The sequence below is a fragment of the Malus domestica genome, chromosome 08, assembly GCF_042453785.1.
Source record: "Malus domestica chromosome 08, GDT2T_hap1".
In the NCBI taxonomy this organism is placed as follows: Eukaryota; Viridiplantae; Streptophyta; class Magnoliopsida; order Rosales; family Rosaceae; genus Malus; species Malus domestica.
In genome coordinates, this window is record NC_091668.1 from 21,470,001 (window position 1) to 21,480,000 (window position 10,000).

The following is a 10,000-nucleotide window of genomic DNA, read 5'->3' on the forward strand; positions in this document are numbered from 1 at the left end:
CACACATCCAACCGTTCTTCAAGATCAAGCCCAAAAGCCCTTGAAGATTCGTTCATCACTGTTCTTCAAGATCAAGCCCAAAAGCCCTTGAAGATCCGTTCGTCACTGTTCTTCAAAGATCAAGCCCAAAAACCCCCTTTGAAGATCCGCTCAAATCCACCTTCAAGATCAAGTCTACGGCCCTTGAAGAACGTTCATCCTTAGATCAAGCCCAACGGCCCTTTGGATCAATCGCACATCCACAAATCAACACTTTACGGAGATCGAATCAGAGGATCAAAATAGAGAGAGATTGTAACCCAAAATCATCAAATACAAATATTTGTTTGTGCACGTCGTTTCTTGTCTCTTTCGTTTCAGGAATTTTTCTGTGTTCACAAAAACATAAAGCACAACAGCATCACCTTCAGTAAGCTTTGATATGGAGTTGGAAGAAATATTAGTTTGTGACTTAACACTGCCACACAATATTATTATTTTACAAATATAAATTAATGTGGAGAATGTTGATTTGTCTTACAAGTGTCCAAAAAATAATAAAACTTATATCCTCTCAATAGAGACATAAACTTTATAACAATATAAAAACTAAAAAAAAAAAAATCCATGTTTGCTCCCATTAATACGTATATAGTTGAACATACAGACTTCGCCCGTCGAGTACCACACTTATATATCACTTGATATCGAATGGCCACCTATACGAATTAACACCCTCTTATCTCATAATTTCCTCCTTTTTAAAGCAGTTTGAGATTGATGTGCTTTAAAAAAAAATTATTTTTGTTGTGTTTAAGAATAATCAGCTATAAAATAAAATGCAAGAGTGTTTGATAAATTGTAAGTTTAAAGTGTTGTGAGTATAAAAAAAAATGTAAATGCGTTTGGTAAATTTTAATGTAAAGGTAATACAATTGTATATAATGACAAAAATGGACATAGTAGTAGGGGTGGTGGGGGCGAGAGCAGTAGTGAGGGCAGTGGTGGTGGTGGTGGTGGTGGTGGTAGCGATGGTGGCGTTGGTGGTGATGGTAGCATGGTGGGGGTGCCAATAGTGCGGTGTGGTGGTTGGGGTGCAAAGGTAATAATGGTGCTAGCTAGGAGCGGTAGTAGCGGCGGTGATGACGATTGTGGTTGTGGTGGCAGTTGCGGTAATGGTGGTGATGGTGGGGCGGTGGTTGCTTTGTCAGTCATAGACTTAAAGTCCTGGAAGCATAAATGATGTCAGTCGTGTCTTGTTTCAAGCAAAAAGACATCTCTTTGAAGTGCTCTTCTAGAGTGAGCCATAAAGATCGTGGATCCTCTTCAACTAGGTACATGATCTACAAGGCGTCACTCATATGCCTTCGTATCAAGATCATGGCGGTTTCTTTGTTAGCTTTGCCAACTGGGTTATCCATCGTAGTTTCAATGGTAGCCCTAAGACTCTTTGCAATGAGGTGGAGCTTCACATCTTGAACCCACTTCAGGTAGTTTTATATAGAGACTTCCACAACGTTAAAGTGGAGTTTGTTCAAATTTGACATGTTGCTATCACAAAAAGGGTACAAGATTGTGATTAGTGAATGGAGAAAAAAAAAATCATCCATACAAAAGTTGTAGAACATTATGGTTCTATTAGACATGTTTTGGTTTAAATTTTCTTGAAAAACTTAGGTTTCATGGTTATATGTTTTAAGAAAACTTCAAGTCCAAATTTTTATGAACTTCAAATTCATGGGTGCCTGCAAACAAACGCAATAAATACAGAATAATATGTGTGTATGTGTGTATGTGTGTAACACGTAAATTGATGTAGGTCTGCAGGGCCCACAATTTCACAGAATTGCAACAATGAAAAAAATCGAATAAATGATTCATGTGGTCATAAGGTATTCGAAAGATAGCCACTATGCTAAAAAAAAACTCAGATTTAAACCTCTGTGGTGTACTTCGTTAGCAAATTTAGTCTAAAAATGATTTTTCTGTTAACTATCTGTTAATACATAGGTAAAATTGTACTTTGATGTGTGCACTCTTATTCGACACCCAGCTGTCGGATTCATTAGTGATTTCTCCGTCAGCAAACTCATGCATCTAACCCGACCCCTTCCCTACCACTATATATACCCCGCTCCCCGCTCCCTTCACCTCACTCCCACCACAACTCACAATTTCATACCCCCAGGATTTCTCAATCTACACCTCCTCGAAACACACCATTTCACCATGCCTTGCTCTGATTCCTCCGTTTCCATAATTTCGCACAATTTACCCCGGCGTCGGTTTCGTGCACACCAAAGCCAAGAACCTCTCTCTGGATGCCGTCCTGCAGCCCAACACCGACGTTCCACATTGCTTCAGGGATTTCTTTGTGTATGAATGGACTTTGAGCTACTCTGGTCACTTCAGACCTCTAGCCGCCATACAGGTCACTGAGCTCGCTGACATCGTGTTCATCGGATGTACGGTCAACCATTCCGTCGTCGACGGCATATCTTTCTGGCACTTCTTCAACACCCTTGCTAAGAATAACCGAGGCACCAAGAAAATCTCAAAATCTTCTGATTTTTCCCGCGACACCGTCTTCAACTCGCCGGCGATGCTCCATTTCCCAGAAGGCGGCCCTAAGGTCACCTTCTCCCGCAACGATCCGCTGCATGAGAGAATCTTCCATTTTACTATAGAATCAATTCTCAAACTGAAAAACAGAGCAAATAACTTTTGGACTAAATCACTTTTCGACACGTCAAAGTATACTGTTACCATGTATTAACAGATAGTTAACGGAAAAATCATTTTTGGACTAAATTTGCTAACCGAGTATACCACAGGGGTTTTAATCCGAGTTTTTTTAGCACATGAACTATCTTCCAAATACCTTATGACCACAGAAATTATTTATCCAATTTGGCCTATTTTTATTTGTTGCTGGGTTGCAGGCTAACAGAAGAGGCACGTCAAATAGCCCAAAGCTCAAAACTGGGCTGTTTTGTGTTGGGGTCAACAAGACCAGGCCCATACATGGCCGAAATAGAAGTAGAGGGTGCACAAGCCTAGAAACTGGGCTAGGTTTTGATGCGGGCCAAGCAAGTCAAAAGCAGCAAGCGATAACATTGGCCCAAGAATTGGGCTAGGCTGCTGCAGGCAATCCAGTGGGGCTAGGTGCGGGTATAGGTCACTGGAAAACAGTGTTGCCGCAGCCAGCAGCGATGATCTTAAGCCATGGGGAAACCATGGGTTCAAGAGGAACCTAAGGCCATCTCCAACCGATGGCTGGCCAGAGGGCTCGTTTTAGCCCTCTGGCCCTCCAAGATTCTCCAAGATATTAATATTTTAATGAACAATACAGGGCCATATTTGCATCCGTCTCCAACCGAGGGCCAGAGGGCTCGTTTTAGCCCTGTCACAAAAAACCGTCTCCAACCGAGGGCCAAAGGGCCATAGGGCCAAACATAATTTATTATTTAAAAACTACAGCTTAATTTTATTTAAAAATCATGTTGGTTAGTGTTGTATAATTTTTATGTTGGTTAATGTTATTTAATGTTGTTTCATATTGTTTAATGTTGTTTCATGTTACTTAATTTAATTTAATGTTGTATAATGGCTTAGGAAGTTATAGGAAAAAAATAGAATTTAAAAAAAAATATGAAACAAATTTTGTGAAATAGAAGTTATAGGAAAAAAATGGAATTTAAAAAAAAATATGAAACAAATTTTGTAAAATAGAAGTTATATGAAAAAAATATGAACCAAATTTTGTAAAATATAAGTCATAGGAAAAAAATAGAATTAAAAAAATTGAAACAAATTTTGTAAAATAGAAGTTATAGGAAGTTATAGAAAAAAATAAGAAAAAAAAAAGGTTTAAATTCATAAAAAAAAAAAAAGGTTTACAACGGCTAGTGGCGCTAGCCGTTGGAAGTTTAAATTCAAATTGTTATTTCTGTCGGTTATAACTGACAGAAATGAGAAACATTAAAAAAAAAAATAGCCAGCCCGGGGCTGGCTGGCTGGCCGAAAGCAGCCAGCCCTCCAGCCCTCTCCGATCCCGTGGGGCCCTTCCAGATTCCCGAGCCCTCTGGCCTAGCCTTCGGTTGGAGACGATTTTAGGGCTATTTTCGACCCTCTGGCCCTCTAGACCCTGCCATCTCCAACCGAGGGCTGGCCAGAGGGCTCGTTTGAGCCCTCTAGCCCTCCAAGATTCCCCAAGATATTAATATTTTAATGAACAGTACAGGGCCATATTTGCCTCCGTCTCCAACCGAGGGCCAGAGGGCCAGAGGGCTCGTTTTAGCCCTGTCACAAAAAACCGTCTCCAACCGAGGGCCAAAGGGCCATAGGACCAAACATAATTTATTATTTAAATTTAAAAACTACAACAACTTCAATTTAAAAACAACAACTTATATTTAAACACTACAAATTAAATTTAAAAACAACATTAACTTAAATTTAAAAATTACAACGACTTAAATTTAATATCCATAATCAATATCATCTTCATCATCCGCCATTGTAGGAATATAGTCAGAGGTAAACAATTGCCGCCGAGCCATAATTTCTTTTTTTTTCCTATCAAAATAGGCCTTACTCATTGGAGTGTAATCCGAAGTGTTCCTTTCCATATTCTTATCATTCATGTCTTCTTGTATTTGTTTGGCTCGCTCTTCATGTCTACACTTCATTTCTTCCGCCTCACGGGCATTTTGCTCCGCCAGTAATCGAAATGAGGCGGCCACTTCATGTTGAGCGGCGTAATCAGCATTTGCCTTGCCCTTTTCCCTCAACCTTCAGGCCTTGTTTCGTCCCATAGGCCTAGGTAAAGAAATTTCGGACGGAGTCGGATTTTCTACCCTTGTTTGTTGAATGGTAGGAGATCCATCTTCATTCATATCTACAGATGGGGATGCAGCTTCCAAAGGATCCACTCTATGTTGAGGTGGATCTTCAAATAACACCCACCCTTTACAAATTTCCCAACAACCGTGAAACTGAAAGGGTTTTGAGCTGCCCTCCATATACAATTCCTCCGCTTGGCGTACCTAGAAAATATAATTAAAAAAATTTTAGGAAATTAATTCACGAAATTAAATGTAATATAATTAAACATTTAAAATAAACTGTAAAAACACTAACTTCGTCATAGTAATTGACGCCGCTTTCATGTCTACGTGCTGCTGCTAATAGTGCTTGATGCCATTTATTCAAACTTGGATGAAGATGTTTCTTCCATCTTGAAGAACAACTTTCGTGGTTTCGGGTATTCGGTGGAGTGGTGCCTTCGTAGAACTCTAAGTATTTTTTGGACACACGAGTCCAAACACCTTCACTTGTTTGAGAAATCCCCCTCACACTATCTTCTGAGATCCATCTATAAGCCTTGCAAAGAGCTTCATCTTCTTTTCGGGTCCAAGCCCTACCTTTCATTGCAGATGAGGCCATTTTTTTTGAAAAAAAATGAAGGAAATATTGCAAATGAAGTGAAGAAATATTATAGATGAAGGAAATATTGAAAAATTGAAACAAATATTATAGATGAAGGAAATATTGGAAAATATATTGAAGGAAATATTGAAAAATTAAAACAAATATTATAGATGAAGGAAATATTAGAAAATATATTGAAGGAAATATTGAAGGAAATATTGAAAAATATTGAAGAAGGAAATATTGCAAATGAAGTGAAGAATTGAAAGAACTTCACCATATTTATAGAAGAAAAAAATGTTTAAAATAAATAAAAAAAAATTAAAAAAAAAAAAAAAAAAAAAAAACCAACGGCTAGTTGCAACGGCTATTAGTGTCGGTTTTAACCGACAGCAATAGCAGAACTATTAAAAAAAAAAAAAAACCCTTTAATGCTGTCGGTTTTAACCGACAGCAATAGGAAATATTAAAAAAAAAATAGCCAGCCAGCGGGCTGGCTGGCTGGTCGAAAGCAGCCAACCCTCCAGCCCTCCAGCCCTCTCCGATCCCGTGGGACCCTCCCAGATTCCAGAGCCCTCTGGCCTAGCCCTCGGTTGGAGACGGTTTTAGGGCTATTTTCGGCCCTCTGGCCCTCTGGACCCTTCGGTTGGAGATGGCCTAAGAACGTTGACGGAGGAAGGTTCCTCGACGTCAGAGTCCAAAGCCCATGGCTTTTCGAAATCAAATTTGAAAATACGGTGAGATTTTGACAGGAAATCTCATCCACACTTGTCGGGGATGACTATAGATCATCTGGGACGAGGCTTCACCAGAAACCGATGAACCATGGTGCTGGGCTCAGCTGCAGGCGAGGCCCGTGGATGGGCCATGTCTAAGGACACAGACGACCCAAAACGGTGTTGTTTTAGTGGTAGCTCGGCTCAATGGCGCAGGCTGCAGACCTTGCTAGTAGTCGGTGCAACTCAAACGGCTCAAAGTCGTAGCTCGCACGACTTAGGGTAAAAAAACCTTTATTTTTTTCCTTTCTTACACAATCATCAATTTAATATATACATGAAAAATAATGAGAACACAATTTAAGCAAAATCTATAATTCAGAACGTGTAAAAGTTGGGTTCATACATCATGGTGAATGTTTTATACAGTCAAGGTTGAAAAAACAGATTCCTTAGTACAACCTCAAGAGCGTACTTGAGAACGTATTGTGGCCAATTTACGGAAGTGAGAAAGAGGTGCGACAAGGAGAGAGAATAAGGGTTAGAGAAATTGTAGGAAGTTATTCCCCTATATATATGTCAGTGCCTTTATTTATAGTAAACCATATGAAGAGAGAAACTTGCTCTCAAAGTAATATAAATCCTAATAGGAAAGAATCACTAGAATAAAGAGTAATCCTAAACAAAACCAACCTAGGATTTACACAATCACACTACGTGAAATATTCATTACAACAGTTATGCATAATTTATCCATTCTAATGAGATGTTTTCCTTTTATACTTGCATTAACCGAATTTTCCATTACATAGTATTTAAACACTATTTTATTAATAAATATACTATGGTTTGATCTAACATTCCCTAAAGTTTCATCTTAAATTTCTAATTTTGTAAGCAAATTTTCATCATTTTCATTGAAAGCAATTGATATTTCTATCGATATTTTCATTAAATTAGCGGAGAGTTCACTTCCACTTGCACATAAAGTACAATAGTCAGATCAACCCGTTACTCACACATTAAGATAACAGATTGATTCAGGTCTATCCACTTATACCCTGATAAAAGAAAAATTATTTTGATAATTAATTGATATTCGAGAAAGAAGGCCCTAGCTGAGCTATCTCATTTTTCAGTGCCCACATCGTTCATAAGTCGTAACTTCACACTGCCACCAAGTTTACCCCATCCTTTGTTGAATTCCAGTCTTTTCACAAAGTATAAACAATGACCAATTAATTTTCTAAAGACTTCTGCCGAATGCCATGAGAGAAGTGACAAAAGTGGTGGTTCCAAAAGTCACTCCGAAGATGAATGCGAAGTTATTGAAACCTTATATGGAAGAGGAAATTAAGGTGGCTCTATTTCAAATGCATCCTTCCAACTCCAAGTATCCGGGACTGGATGAGATGTCTCCACTTTTCTATCACAAATTTTGGCATATTATGGGGGCAGATGTGATGGAGGCCGTTCGGTCTTTCTTGATGTCGGGCTAGTTGTTGCATGAAGCTTGCTTTACGCATGTCGTACTTATTCCAAAAGTTGCCAAACCCCATGATATGATCCAACTAAGGCCAATTAGTTTATGCAATGTTGTGTATAAGATTAGGGCGAAAGTGTTAGCTAATCGGCTTAAAGGGATTTTGTCTACTATTATCTCTCCACATCAGAGTGCATTTGTCCTGGGTAGATTGAACTCTAATAATTCATTAGTGGCTACAGAGATTGGTCATTTTCTCCATAATAAGCGATGTGGTCGAGATGGGTATTTGGCTTTGAAATTCGACCTTAGCAAAGCATACGACAATGTTGAATGGAAATTCCTAGAAACTGTGATGGTTAGGTTGGGTTTTACTAGGGAATGGTTCAGAGTGATTATGGCTTGTGTGTCATTGGTTTCCTATTCTTTCCCAATTAATAGGGAGCCTAAGGGGTATGTTGTGCCATCCCGTGGTCTCCGACAAGAGGATCCGATCTCACCGTATCTTTTCCTACTATATGTGGAGGGTCTTTCGGCTCTCATTGCCAAAAAGGAGGAGTGTGGTAGGAGTGGGTTCAAAAAACCAAAAACCAAAAAAATCGAACCAAACATCGAACCGAAACCCAAAAAACCGAACTAAATGAAAAAATCGAACCAAATCAAATAATTATATTAAATTAATATTTTTTTTATTTTATTTTATTATTTAATCTGTTTTGGGTATTATCTTCAAAACCTAATTTCTAAGCCCAGTGTTCCCAAACTTTTAAGCTCATATATTATTAAAAAAAGCCTTTTAACAACTAAATCGTAACATATCTTCTCTCACTTTGTTCTTTCTTTCACCCCGGCTACACCACTTCTCTCCATGTTCTTTCTTTTTCCTTTACCCTTCCTCCATCTTCATTATTCACTCCTCTTCCCTCTTCTTTTTTTCTTTTTTTGTCCCCAGTCGGATCTTTCCTCTCTCCCTCATCCACGACAATGCATGTCTTTCTATCTCCCCCGTAAATTCTCTGTTGCGTTTTCTGCTCTCTCACTATCTCTCTACTGAGAATCTTCCGGGGTTGCCAAGAATCCATACTCGCCGGCAGTCACAACAACTCTTCTGAGTCCAACTTTCAGAGGGGTAAGAGATATTTTGTTTGAAATTTGAACCCAAGATCTATGTGATGATGTGAATGAATTTTATAAATTTCTCTGAGATTTGTATCTTTGTAAGTTTCTGAATGAATTTTGTGATGGGTTTGTGAATTGGTGTGAGTTTTTTCTGAATGGATTTTGTGATGGGTTTGTTGAAATAAGACAGGAGTTGGACAAAAAAGAATTCTCTATGGCTTTGGTTTTGTATTTGCAGATAATTGTATGCAAAAGTGAGCACACTAGCCCTCCACCTCCATCCTCCAATGCCTCTAATTAGAGTGAAATTTGGTTTTTATTTATTAAATTTATTGTACCTGGCTTTTTTTATTCTTTGTACTAGTTAAGAATTCTTCTTATGGAGTTTTTTAATTAATTTTTTTTCATTTTGGTCTTAGCTTTCAATATTTTTGTTGCTGGTTTGTTGTGCACTTGCAGCCTTGGCTGTGAAGGTAAAAATAATTGATTTATATCTTTTTATCTTTTTCTATAATTTTTTTCACAGCAAAAACAAAGGAAAGAGGACAATAGCAGGTTGTTGCTGGTGTTCTTCCAAATTAAATTGAGTATGTAAGAAGAATCGCCCACATATCAATTTAAGGATTAAAATATAAAAAAACAGTGAAAAATCGGAGCCGAATTGAAACGGAACCCGAAAAACCAAAACGAAAATTAAACCAAACAAAAAAAAAAAAACCAAACCGAGCCTAACAATAACTTCAGTTCAGTTATCGATTTTGGCAAAAAACCAAACCGATCAGAATCGAACCCACCTCTACAGTGTGGGGCTCTTAGTGGTATTCGTATTTTTGAGGGTGCTCCAAATATTCATCACTTACTCTTTGCTGATGATAGCTTTTTATTCAGGAAAACGAGTCTTGATGATTGTGTGGTTATTCAACATATATTGGATGTATACTCTTAAGCGTCGGGGCAGACGGTAAATTTTTCAAAGAGTAGTGTTGCTTTCAGTGCAAATGTTGGGTCGAGGGAGCAAGCTTCTATAGCTGGGTTTCTTGGTGTTCAAGTGGTGGAGCAGCATGAACGCTACTTGGGGCGGCCCACCTTTGTGGGGAAAAATAAGAAACAAACATTTTCCTACATTAAGGAACGAGTCCTGAATAGGCTATGTGGGTGGAGAGAAAAATGTTTGAGTAGTGCGGGGCGTGAGCTTCTTATTAAAGTGGTTGCTCAGGCTCTTCCGGCATATGCTATGAATTGTTTCTTGCTTCCCAAGACCTTTTGTGAT

At 38.5% G+C, this 10,000-nt stretch overlaps 1 long non-coding RNA gene across 1 annotated transcript in view; it reads left to right on the plus strand.

The window, feature by feature from the left end:
* The first annotated feature begins 8,416 nt into the window (after positions 1-8,416).
* Positions 8,417-10,000, plus strand: part of LOC139198450 (uncharacterized) — a 3,272-nt gene continuing 1,688 nt past the window's right edge. Inside the window, exons 1-2 of the long non-coding RNA XR_011583978.1 lie at positions 8,417-8,740; positions 9,619-10,000. The exon at positions 9,619-10,000 is cut by the window's right edge and continues 1,688 nt beyond it. This is a non-coding gene — a long non-coding RNA (uncharacterized lncRNA). The remainder of the gene's footprint in view (positions 8,741-9,618) is intronic.